Raw genomic sequence first — 13,501 nt, forward strand, 5'->3', positions numbered from 1 at the left:
ATGGACACAACTGGTTGTTTCCTGTTGCATATGGTGTTCTGGAAATGGAGTCAATTGAGAGTTGGAGTTGGTTTTTTAGAAACCTAAAGAAAGTAATAGGTCATCCAGAAGGTTTAGTGATACATACTGATGCTTGCGAGGGATTGGAAAGTGCTGTTGAGCATGTTTACCCTGGAGTGGAGCACAGAGAGTGCATGAGGTACTTGGCCCAAAATTTCAGCAAGAAATTCAAGGGGAAGTTTTATGATGATAATTTGTGGCCATGCTCACTAACTTGTAGCATCAAGAAACACAACTATCACTTGAACCAGTTGAAAAGCAAGACCAAAGTAAAGGAATATCTAGAGGAACACCACACAAAAATATGGGCAAGAGCTCATTTCAATGAGATGAGCAGATTTGACTATGTCAATAACAACCTAGCCGACTCATTCAACTCCAGAATCAAAAAATACAAGAGCCAGCACATAGTTGATCTGCTAGACAAGATAAGGCAGTATATCATGGAGAAATTTGACTTAAGAAACAGAATTGCCTCTGACCATTTCATTGGCCACTACATCATACCAGCAGTAATGAAGGTGTTAATGGAGAAAACAAAAGGTTTGCAAATGAGTATAGTGAGGAGAAGCCCAACATAGGCAGAGGTAACTGCTACTGACAGTGAGAAAAGAGAATGGAGGTATCCTGTTGACTTAGAGCACTGGTCTTGCAGTTACAGACAATGGCAGATCACTGGCAAACCATGCATCCATGCGCTTTTCTTTATCACTACTCTAAGAGGTGAAGCAAGTGGAATAGATCGGTATGTCCACAAATATTACTCGGTTGACATGTTCAGAGCTACTTATCCTGAGAACCTCCCAGCTCTATAAGGCAAGCAACAGTGGGACAATATAGATCCTGGATTCAAACTGTGTGCTCCTATTCAACATAGAGCTCCAGGCAGACCAAGAAAGCAACGGATTAGAAGTAGCACTGAAGGAAAAGGACTTGGTCATAGGAAGCACAAGTGCAAAAGGTGTGGGAGATGTGGACACAAAGCCAAGGGCTGCAAACAATCTATTGATCCAGCCTTCGGAGAAGATGAACACTGGGGAGCAGACAATTCAGATGATCTTCCTATAGCCAATGACCAGCCGAAGTAGAAATATAAGAGGAGGAGGAGGATGAGACAGCACCTGCTGTTCTTCAGTGGCAGATGCCACCACCAAAGGAGTCCTCACATGATGCATCTACAGGAGCTAGTTGTGCAGTCAGGTATAAAATCTTGGCTTTGTGCATATGTTACAAATTCTTACATGTTTTGATCTTACTGCTTTATAAAATCTTTCAAACGGTGATATGCTTCCATTTGTTTTAGCCCTAGGAAAAATTATAAAAGGGCAGCAGCAAGAGGAGCTTCTCCCAGGTGTGTCTAGCAGAATACAGTTATGGAACAAGAGCAAGAAAGTAGTGTTCAAAGCAAAGGTTTCTCTCCAAAAAGACCAGCAACAACAATTGAAGCTCCAAACCCATCAAAGAACACTAGAAGCAAGGCAATGCTAGCTCCAAATCCAGCCAAGAATACCAGGAGCAAGAAACTTAAGTTCTAGTACTATGTTATATTTGCTAGTGCTGTTATCTTGTTGTTATGCACTTAAGTTCTAGTACTATGTGTGCTTAATGCACTATGAAGTTGCTATATTTGGTACAATGTCAATTTGTTGAATTTGGTACAATATGTGCTCTATCAGGTTGCTCTATTTGGTACAATATGTGCTCTATTTGGTAGTGTGTGTTGCTCTATTTGCTACATTGTGTGCTCTATCAGGTTGATATATTTGGTTCAATGTCAGTTTACTGAATTTGGCACTGTCATATGGAATACATATGTATTTGGTACAATGTCACAAGCATCAGCAATGAATAATGATCTTCAAATTTAGCATACGATAGTGCATCATAAACAACATTCAATACATCTCTCTCACACACACTTTCTTCAACAACTGCTACAAACTACAACACAAAAAGCACAGCAACACACATTCCTACAAACAATAATGCCAGAACTAGCAGCATCTCGTCTCTCTCTCTCACTGTCTTCTTCAAAGCAAGATTTTTCTTTGATAGCTCCATGTTTTGCTTTTGCATTTTGTGGCTTATGATCTAGCTTTGTTCTAGCTCTGCGTGCTGGTCTTTAAAAGCAAGGGCAGCACGCAATGGAGGAGGAGGATCAACCCAAACCACCTAGTGACACTCATGTGGTAACTGCTTGAACATCACATTAACAAAACATTAGAGATTGCATAAACACCATCTAAAACATGGTATAATTCACAAGATCTTACATCTAGAGGACACCCTAAAAATGGTGGCCAGTGTTAGCTCCTCCCCACGCAACACGCTGGGCAGGAACAAGGCCATGACCAGAGACATGCTCCAATCCGCAATAACTTTCATCTAGAAGATAGAACTCAGAGACATGCTCCACAATCCCGACCCCATCAACCTAAATCAGAAATTTCCCCAATTATCACAAACCCTAGAATGCACTGGGGGGAGGAAGAAGCGTTGCTGGAGTTTTACTTACCTCTCCGACCACCAGCGAGAAGATGGAAGAGCCCGAGCTCGCCATGCGCCGCCGCTCCTTACTCTACCGCGCCACACCTTGCCTCCCACACCTTTTTCCTCGCCGGCTTTCTCCTTCTACTCTGTTTCCTTGCGCTAGCACATTGAGGACGAAGGGGTATTAGATATAGCATCGACGGAGGCAAAAATGTCCAAAGTAACGCGTCGTTTGCGATCAAACGGCGTTGACTAGGCAGAGACGTGCCGGAAGGGCAAAAACGCAAGCAAAACGACGTGAGCTGGGCAAGACCGAGTGTTTTGCGAAATTAGGGGCAAATCAGTCGAGGGCGGCCCAACTAAGGGTATAAATTCAATTTTACCTTTCAAGAATGTCTAAAACTAGACCATGTTTATGAAGGGTGTTCGTGTTGGCCACAAGGCTCCGCCCGTCATCCATAAAATGGCCTCAATTTTTTTTCCAGCGGCTTCTATGATAGGCATCCATTCCATGTTCGAAGGAAAAACATATTTCAAATCATAATTTGAACATGTACTTAAAATTGTTATTTTCAGCTTTTAACATAAGTAATAAATACACAAAGATAAATTGAAAACCGTAAATGCTTTTTAACAGCAATTATTAAATATTTAAAGAACAAATTATAAAAAATCATTATTTAAAAAAGTTCCTTAAAACTTGTATTTTGGTATTAAAAAGATAAAAATGAATTACCTAAAAAATAGAAAATAAAATAAAACGCTTTAGGCCTTGGCACAACTAGGCGACGACAGAGCTCCCACCAGGCGTGTGTTGGGTCGGCCCAATAGCTCGCGGATTTCGAAAAAGTTCATCATTTTTTTAAATATTCATGGATCTTAACTTTTTTGCAAAATTCAAAACAAATCACTAGAAAAGGTTACAAACAAGCGTTCCTGGTTTTGGGAACATTGGCTTCCCACCCCATTTTTCTAGTTTTGTGAACCTTCTCGGTGGTCATGAACCGCATTTTTTTCTTTTTCTTTTTTCTTTTTATCTTCTCTCTTGTTTTATTTTTTCGGTTTCTTTTTCTTTTTCGTATTCTTTGAATTTTTGTTTTTTCTGTTTATTTTTGCTATTTATCATATACTCAAAAAATTTAGAATTCAAATTATGTTCGTATTTCTGTGACTTTTTGTGGAATTCACTTTTTTACCAATTTTTCAAAAATGTTTGCATTGAAGATTTTGTTCGTTCTTTTTGAAAAATGTTCATGTTTTGACATTTTGAGCAAGTTTGAAAGAGATGAACTTTTTGAAAATTTATGTACAATTTCTAAAAATAATAATATTTGTATTTTATGAACAAAAAAGGAAATATAAAAACCGAGCGAAAACTGTGCATAAAAAAACGGAAGTAAAAACAAAGAGTGAAGGTGATGTGTTATTTTCTTAGCGTTATTAACCTCGCATAAGAAGAGGAAAACAAGGTAAATAAGCACACCAGGTTAACAGCCCAAATGGTTGTGCGCTTATGCCTAGTGCATGAGGACTGTAGTTCGAACCCAAGGTCAGCTGAGCCCATGAGGGCGGGTTGTGCGCCTGAATTGTATGAACCTATGGCGTACACGTTCTACTGGATACAATTTGTGAAATGTTCATACTACCCTTTATACGTTTTGTGAGGGGGGTGTACCGATGCGGTGCTCATAGATGTAATATATGATTTATATCTTTTCAAAAACCTTCTTTCCTTAGGAAAAGACAACATTTGATCGCCATGATGCACTATTAGTGATAGAAATGATACAATTCAACAAAAGAAATTAGAAGTGGTGGTGGGATAATTCATCAATGCTCTTGAAAGAAATAAGCATAAATCCTAATTTAATTACTTCCGGAGCAGTTCGTATATAGAAGACTAATAAGGTAGCGAAAATTTCTATAATGTTCGTGTAGAATAAAAAATTGCCTCCGTAAAACACTTGATGGATTACAATTCAATCTACTAGAAAAATGGTCATGGATCATTGGTAGAAGAGAAATAAACCACCCTTGCATAAAAGCCAACATGCTAGCTAGGTGAAAGCAAACTTTCACAAGAGTGTTGGAGCCTTAGGGAGTGTTTGCTTCTCAGGGCATCCCTCATTGGGATAGGGATAGTCAGATTTTTTTAGGGATGCCACACATTTGGAAGGGAGTGAGATGGCTAGAGATAACCTGAAAAACTTGGCTAGCGATAGCCACAAAAACTTGGCGGACGAGAGCAGCCACACGTGTGCCACCCTCTCGTTCCCAGCTGAAGCATGTCCACTCTACGTTTCACGTCCCCGCACGAAAAGGAAATCTACCTCTGTTATCCCCTCTCTCTTATAAGCCCTAGGGAGTGGCGCAACTGTTATTCTCGATAGGTGGGACTTTTGGAAATAATGAAAGAGAGAATTAAACTAAGTACTAGACATAATAGAAAAATAATAATAGACTAAACGATGGAAATAAACTATGGAGAAATACGTGATATTTTAGATGAGATCGCTGGCGTCTAGGTATAGTCTCGTTTGGCCCCGGCGTGAGATGGAGTCTAAGCTTTTCGACTGTGCCACGTTGTGGGTTAGTTAGTCCTGCATTATAGGATATGGCCATCTACAGAAGGTGCGGTCTCTCACATAACATTGCCTCTCAAAACGAGACGTGTTGAGACAACTCAAACGTCATACTTCATGTCCCATAATTGCGGCGGCTAACGAAAAGACATAAAGGTCATGAGAACTGGACTGAAGGCAATAAGTTTTATGGACAACTGTGACTCCTAGAATAATTGTGTTCACCTCAAGATATCAATGACCGCCACTCGGAAGGTTTATTGGTTTGAACAACTATCTATCAACGTCATGTGTAGTCTAAAGATTTGAACGTCTCCAACTACATACACCAATAGACCGGACTTCTCCAATCACTAAATTATCGCAAAGGTAAATAATCAACACGAAGAGACACACAAATAGACCACACATATCAAATAAGTGCTTACTAGCCGATCGGCCCATAGCCAATAATTACTCAAATAACATCACATAATGGAGGTTCAAGAGTTGTTATGACCCATCATGGAGACGGTGATGGGGGGAGGAAAAGGGGTGTTGATGGTGGTGATGGAGGTGGCGCGGCGGATGATGATGGTGATGGTGTAGTGGCGGCGACCCATGGCCATACCCACCGGCAGTGACGGCTCCCTTCCGGCCTTCCTCCAAGGTTGCAACGATGGTGATGGACGCTTGGCACTTCCCCGAGTGCACTTGATGTGGACTATCAGATGAATGTGGAGATGTGTTCATGGTTGAGGAATATGGTGACGGCTAGGGTCGGTGGTGTATATGTAATAGCTCTCCCGTAGCCTCCTCTGTTGAGGTAGCATCTCTCTTTTGGTCCAAAGGCTCTAGATGAGCCCAAACCTTTCCCAAAACATCCTCTAAAGGCCAAGAAAGTCGTAGTAACAAACGGGACGAAATCCACGAAGAATCCCGTGTGGAAGGGAAACTTTTGGGCTTGTCTGGTACGGTGCATACAAGACAAGACGATGCCTTTGGCTCTGGACTCCTCTAGTAAAACTACCGCTATTTTTTCATACGAACTTGGAATGTGACATTCTTGGGCTCGTTAGAATCGTATGAACGATGCCAACGCACATGTGGTTTCAGACCTTGATTTGGAGCACTTTGGAAAAATATTTTTTTTTCACTCTCGGAAATGCGTAAGTCTGATGCGTGGATGTCGTCTGTTTGAGTTCCTTTCATCGTGTTAAGTGCATAAGATGTCCACATCACCTACAAAACAAATAATGGCAATTAAAAATAATAAAAACTAACAAATGTCTTATGCAATGCGCATGGTGAAAAGAGTAAATACAGGAAATCATGCATATGAACATGTAATTGGCTCAATGGGACATGATATACGAAGATAATAGGCAAAAAATAAGCTCTAAAAATGCTTAAAATATGGATCCATCAGGTATGTAAAGAACACCTTTTCTGAAATTTAAGGTTGAAGATTGAAGGCATTTGTGCTATTTGCATGACCTCTTTTTATACAACCCAAAACAACGAGCTTTAGATTATATGACTTGCTTTTGGTGTGTGACGTCCTCGATTCAATCGTACACTAATCATACACGTAAATGTGTATGATCACGATCAAGGACTCACGGGAAGATATCACAACACAACTCTAGACACAAATTAAAATAATACAAGCTTTATATTATAAGCCAGGGGCCTCGAGGGCTCGAATACATCAGCTCGAAAACAAATGAGTCAGCGGAAGCAACAATATATGAGTACATACATATGTTAAACAAGTTCGCCTTAAGAAGGCTAGCATAAACTGGGATACAGATCGAAAGAGGCGCATGCCTCCTGCCTGGGATCCTCCTAAGCTACTCCTGATCGGCGGCGGCGGCCTGCACGTAGTAGTAGGCACCTCCAGTGTAGTAGGAGTCGTCGTCGACGGTGGCGTCTGGCTTCTGGGCTCCAACAACTAGTTGCGACAACCAGAAAGAAAAGGAAAGGGGAAAAAGAGGGAGAAAAGCAACCGTGAGTACTCATCCAAAGTACTCGCAAGAAAGGATCTACACTACATATGCATGGGTATCAGTGTAAAGAGGCAATATCGATGGACTGAACTGCAGAATGCCAGAATAAGAGGGGGATAGCTAGTCCTATCGAAGAGTACGCTTCTGACAGCCTCCATCTTGCAGCATATAGAAGAGAGTAGATGATAGTTCACCAAGTATCATCGCATAGCATAATCCTACCCAGCGATCCTCTCCTCGTCGCCCTGTGAGAGAGCGATCACCAGGTTGTATCTGGCACTTGAAAGGATGTGTTTTATTAAGTATCCGGTTCTAGTTGCCATAAGGTCAAGGTACAACTCCGGGTCGTCCTTTTACCGAGGGACACGGCTATTCAAATAGATAAACTTCCCTGCAGGGGTGCACCACATTTCCCAACACGCTCGATCCCATTTTGGCCGGACACACTTTCTTGGGTCATGTCCAGCCTCGGAAGAGCAACCGTCGCAGCCCTACCTAGGCACAACAGAGAGGTCAGCACGCCGGTCTAAATCCTATGGCGCAGGGGTCTGGGACCATTGCCCATTGCACATCTGCATGTTGCGAACGCGGCCGGCGAGCAGACCTAGCCTCCCTTATACAAGAGCAGGCGTTCCAGTCTAACCCGGCACGCTCCGCCCAGTCGCTGACGTCAAGAAGGCTTCGATTGATACCACGACGTCGAGTGCCCATAACTGTTCCCGCGTAGTTGGTTAGTGCGTATAGACCAGTGGCCAGACTCAGATCAAATACCAAGATCTCGTTAAGCGTGTTATTTTGAAGTAACCGCGAACGCCGACCAGGGCCAGTCCCACCTCTCTCCTAGGTGGTCTCAACCCGCCATGTCGCTCCGTCACAAAGATCCACCAAGAGGGCCGTCGGGACAAAGGTCCTTTTAGCCCCCAAATCCATGAATCACTCGCGGGTACTCTACGAGCCGACCCGTCTTCAGTCATCACATGTATCATGTATAAGATATATAATATATACCCGTGATCACCTCCCTAGTGATCATAGCCCGATAGTATAGCATGGCAGACAGACAAGAATGTAGGGTCACTGATGATAAACTAGCATCCTATACTAATCATTTAGGATTGGAGGTAAGGTATCAACAACTGTAGCAATAATGGCAGGCTATGCAACAGAATAGGATTAACCGAAAGCAGAAATATGCTACACTACTCTAATGCAAGTAGTAGAGAGTAGGCGGTATCTGGTGATCAAGGGTGGGGGCTTGCCTGGTTGCTCTGGCAAAAAGGAGGGGTCATCGTCGATGTAGTCGATCACGGGGGGATCGGCGACGGTCTCGAGGTCTACCGGAAAGAAGTAACGGAGGGGGAACACAAATAAATAATAGAGCAATCTAAGCATCACAAAACATAATGAGGCAATACACGGTGCTAGGTATGCCCTAATGCGGTACTAGGTATTACCGGCGAAGGGGGAAAACATTCGGGGATGTTTTCCCAGCGTTTGGCATTTTTCGGACAGATGAATCGAAGGGGACGGATCCATGTCCGCTATGCCAGGGGCATCTGAGAGATGAACGGATGGCATATTCGGATTCGTCATGTTTTTTTGGTCGATTTGCATATATAAATTATTTTCATGAGCTACGGTTATTTTTCTATTAATTTTTAAAGATTAAACATTTTCTAAAATTTTATTAATTTCGAGAATAGAATGCAAAAATACTTTTTGAAACCAGGGACGGCTAGACCCAAAGGTTTAGGCCGAAATCACTATTCTGACCCTTTGAACGAACTTTGTCATAAAATAAACTCGACATGAAAGTATTTCACGATCTGACCCTTTTAGCAACGCCATAGCCCGTGGCGTTTCTGCTCAACATAAAAACGTCGAGATAGCTAGCGTTTTCTGATCAAAGAAGAAACGCCGAGGTAGCTAGCATTGCGGACCAGGTAAGAAACGCCGAAGGAGCTAGCGTTTCTGGCCAGCATAGAAACGCCAAAGAACCATGGCGTTGCTGCCCTCTTTGGTCATAATTAATTAGCCTTATTAATTAGGTTGTTCATCCATATTCCACATGCACATGAAAAAGGGCAGCAACGCCATGGTCATTGGCGTTTCAGTGATGCGCAGCAACGCCAGCGCCTTCGGCGTTTCTTACCTGGTTCGCAACGCTAGCTACCTCAGCGTTTCTTCTTTGATCAGAAACACTAGCTACCTCGGCGTTTCTATGTTGGGCAAAAACGCCACGAGATGTGGCGTTGCTAAAAGGGTCAGATCGTGAAATACTTTCACGTCGAGTTCATTTTGTGACAAAGTTCGTTCAAAGGGTCAGAATAGGGAAAAAGGCCAAAGGTTTACAAGTGGGGCCAGGGTCTAAGTTGACCCAGTCAAATACTTGACTGGTCATCAGGTGAACAGTGCCAGTGGGGGCCCAGTTGTCAGACTGACTTTTATATGGATTTTATTTATTATGTAAAATTAACAGGAGGGGGACCCACATGTCATTCACAGTAACTAATCCAGAGGTTATTTGGTTGAACTAATTAGAGCGGGGCCTAGCAGTCAGTGTCTAGTTAGACTAACTAATTAGATTAGCCCCTAATCTAATCTAATCTAACTTAGCACTACAAGGCCGGCCTCTTGCACAGAGTTAGCAACAACAACGACGCATAGGCAAAGCAAGCAACAGTGGCATCAGGCATAGCAAGCGGCAGCAAGTTACGCATCAGCATGCGGGAGGAAGCAGCACTAGCAGCGGCAAGCAATAGCGGAGCAGCAGACAGCGGCGTAACAGCGAGCAGTAGTAAGCAAAGGCAGCAGCGGGGCTAGGCAAGTCGTCGGCGGGAGCTGCGGCAAGGCGGCGGGCAGCGACAGCAGGTGGTAGGCCAGCAAGAAGCAGCGGGGGCAGCAACAGGGCGCGCCCCGGGCATGGCCGGCGAGCCCGCGGCGCGGGCGCGGGGCACGGCCTGGACGTGCGGGCTTGCGCGAGCGCGCGCGCGGAGGGGCCAACAGCAGGGAGCAACGGCAACGCGGCCAAGGGCAGGCGAGGGCGTGGCCACGAGCGGGCGCGTGCGAGGGCCCCTGCTGGCGGCCAAAACCACGCGAGGGGAGCGACCGGTGGAGCCGGGGCGGACGCGGCCACGGCGGAGCGGCCACGATGCAGCCGAGCGCGGTCAGCGGTGCGCGGAAGCAGAGCTTCGGACAGGGCATGGTCACGACAACAACTAGACAGAGGACGCGCGCGGGGCAAAACAAAAGATGGGAATGGGGCGACGCTCACAGCGGTGCTCGCAGACGAGTCGGTGAAGCCGGAGCTAGGCGAAGACGGGCAGATCGACGACGAGGCAGAAGTGGCATCCGGCGAAGGGGATCAGCGCGGACGGCGTCGCTGGTGCGCCTCAGCCTCGATCCAGTGGCGCATGAGTCGAAGACAACCGCATGGGATCTCCTGGACATGCAATCTTGGCGAGCAGCGGCCGGTGGCCACACCAACGGAGGTGGCGCGGTGACGGGAGCGCTCGAACGAGCTCGGACCGAAGATAGGGAGGTGCGAGGGGGGCTAGGGTGTGGTCGAGGGGGCTATGGGGATGCTCTTATCCACTCGAGGACCCGTGGGATGGCAGACACGGCGGCATCGACGGCCTCGGCGGGGTGGATGGCCGCCACGCCATGCCTTTCTGTACACGGATGAAAGGAAAGGCGAGATGGGCTGGGCGGGTGTACTATTCCTAATGGGCTCAAGTGCACAGGAGACTTCTTTTTCTTTTGTGTTTGTCATTTGAACCAGTTTTGTATTCATTTGAATTAGCAAACGATTGTTCTGTTTGAGTTGAAACTTGGCTCATAAATCTAATACAATAACTTGGGATAACAAAAAAAGTTTGGGTTCTAATTGAATTCATTTAAAATTATGATTTTATTTAAATGGGCAAAATAAAGGTGTTGTTGGTCCACTGTTTAATAACCATGGGCATTTTGAACATCTCCAAAAATGTTTGTTAATGTATGGCAATTATGTAATGAATATTTCCAACCTAAGGGACATTTTTAATTTACTGTTTTTAAAAAAAATTGACTTGGCATTTGGATTTGGATTTGAGTTTAGTTTGAAACAAAGTGAGGATTAGCAAAAAATAATTATGATGACATAGCATCATTAGGCATGAGATTACTGTAGCATGACATCGAGGTGTTACATGTTGTCAACTTAACTTTGAACTATAGGTTGTAGAACTTAAATATGATGTAATGCTCCATATGTATGTCTCAAGTACTAGTTTAAACATAACATGTAATATTTGAAATTTTTCAATGATGTTCGACTATGACGTTGAACTACAGTGCTAGATTATGAAATTCAACTTTAATTCCTATTTTCAAAATTGTTGGTGTTGATATGTTATGTTGGGCTACGTTGTTAAAGTTTAGTTCTAAATTTTAAAATCAGTGTTGTTACCAAACTTGTCATATCTATGTTTCTATAATTACATGCCAGAAGGGTAATCCACCAGCTCAACCAAAGTGGTCACTATAACAATCATCCACTCTTCATATTCTCAATAAAATACACGAAACCCACCTCTTTTCCTTCAACCAAACAATAAAACATGGTTATCAAAATCACCCAATCCCTAACAATCAAACGATAAAACTAGCTATCCCCAACCACATGGCTAGGGATATTCTCAGCCAAGTCATACTTGCTTGTGAATATAACGCCACCTTAATGGACATATAATTGGTTAGAGGGCCAGTTCATCAGCATTGTATTTATTATAGCCTCAAAACCAAATTATATTGTTGGGAACCCAAAAACCAAATTTAGCTTAAATTTGGCACTGAGGTGGGTTATGAAAATCTATCTCTTGTAACTATCTTGTGCTTATAGTTTTGTTTGACTAACGATTTTTTTGTTGTTTTATGTCTATTTTCATAAATCAAATTATATAATAAGTTTAACACAAGATAATTCAACAACCATACTATGAGCTTTACTCTTATTCGCATTGTCTCAAACTTTGGGATTAAGTATTTGCAACTCGTGTATTTCATGAATGAGAGGTTTAGATATCTACGAAATTTTCGTAGATTGTTCAATCAACAACCTTTTGTTTTTTAGATATTCAAAAATGAGCTCAATTAGACTGAAAATATATTTTATAAGTTTGTTTTGCTATGATATATGGACATTCAACATGCAACATGAACGAAAAAGGCCTTGTGCGTCCACTTGAGCTTCATCGTCTGAGCCCATCCAAGACACAAGCAGTCATGGCCACCATCCAGGAAAAGGGAGGAGGAGAGTAGGGGTGGGCATAAAAGCCGATGGACCAAAAATCAAACGGAAGTCAAAACATATTTTTTTCTTCTTCTGTTTTTGTAATTGGTATATATGATTTCGGTTTTCATTTCTAATAATTGAACTAACTTCAGTAGATCCGGTTTCTACCACGGTTAACCGAATACCAAACCTGAAGACATGTACTGTATACTTGTGTTAATCTGTAAGAGCATATGTTCCTCTCTCATAATCATTTTCAGTAGAATCATGAATGCATTCAACAATATAACTATCACATAAAGCACTATTTTCATGATCCACAAGCATATACATTTTATTACTCTCCAGATAAGCAAATTATTGAAGGAAATATGCCCTAGAGGCAATAACAAAGTTGTTATTTTATATTTCCTTATATCATGATAAATGTTTATTATTCATGCTAGAATTGTATTAACCGGAAACTCGGTACATGTGTGAATACATAGACAAAACAGAGTGTCCCTAATCATGATAATCGTTTATTATCCATGCTAGAATTGTATTGATAGGAAACTCAGATACATGTGTGGATACATAGACAACACCATGTCCCTAGTAAGCCTCTAGTTGACTAGCTCGTTGATCAATAGATGGTTACGGTTTCCTGACCATGGACATTGGATGTCGTTGATAACGGGATCACATCATTAGGAGAATGATGTGATGGACAAGACCCAATCCTAAGGCTAGCACAAAGATCGTGTAGTTCGTATGCTAAAGCTTTTCTAATGTCAAGTATCATTTCCTTAGACCATGAGATTGTGCAACTCCCGGATACCGTAGGAGTGCTTTGGGTGTGCCAAATGTCACAACGTAACTGGGTGGCTATAAAGGTTCACTACAGGTATCTCCGAAAGTGTCTGTTGGGTTGGCACGAATCGAGACTGGGATTTGTCACTCCGTGTAAACGGAGAGGTATCTCTGGGCCCACTCGGTAGGACATCATCATAATGTGCACAATGTGATCAAGGAGTTGATCACGGGATGATGTGTTATGGAACGAGTAAAGAGACTTGCCGGTAACGAGATTGAACAAGGTATCGGGATACCGACGATCGAATCTC

At 43.0% G+C, this 13,501-nt stretch overlaps 1 long non-coding RNA gene across 1 annotated transcript; it reads right to left on the reverse strand.

Moving 5' to 3' along the window:
• Positions 1-6,767: 6,767 nt before the first annotated feature.
• On the reverse strand, positions 6,768-10,782 carry LOC147964116 (uncharacterized). Its single transcript, XR_015607390.1, has 2 exons — positions 10,395-10,782; positions 6,768-7,065 (listed from the first exon to the last, which is right to left on the reverse strand). It is a non-coding gene; the product is annotated as an uncharacterized LOC147964116 (long non-coding RNA).
• Between the last annotated feature and the right edge of the window lie 2,719 nt (positions 10,783-13,501).

This window comes from Triticum urartu, chromosome 6A (assembly GCF_056163025.1).
Source record: "Triticum urartu cultivar PI428250 chromosome 6A, HENAU_Tu73, whole genome shotgun sequence".
NCBI lineage: Eukaryota > Viridiplantae > Streptophyta > Magnoliopsida > Poales > Poaceae > Triticum > Triticum urartu.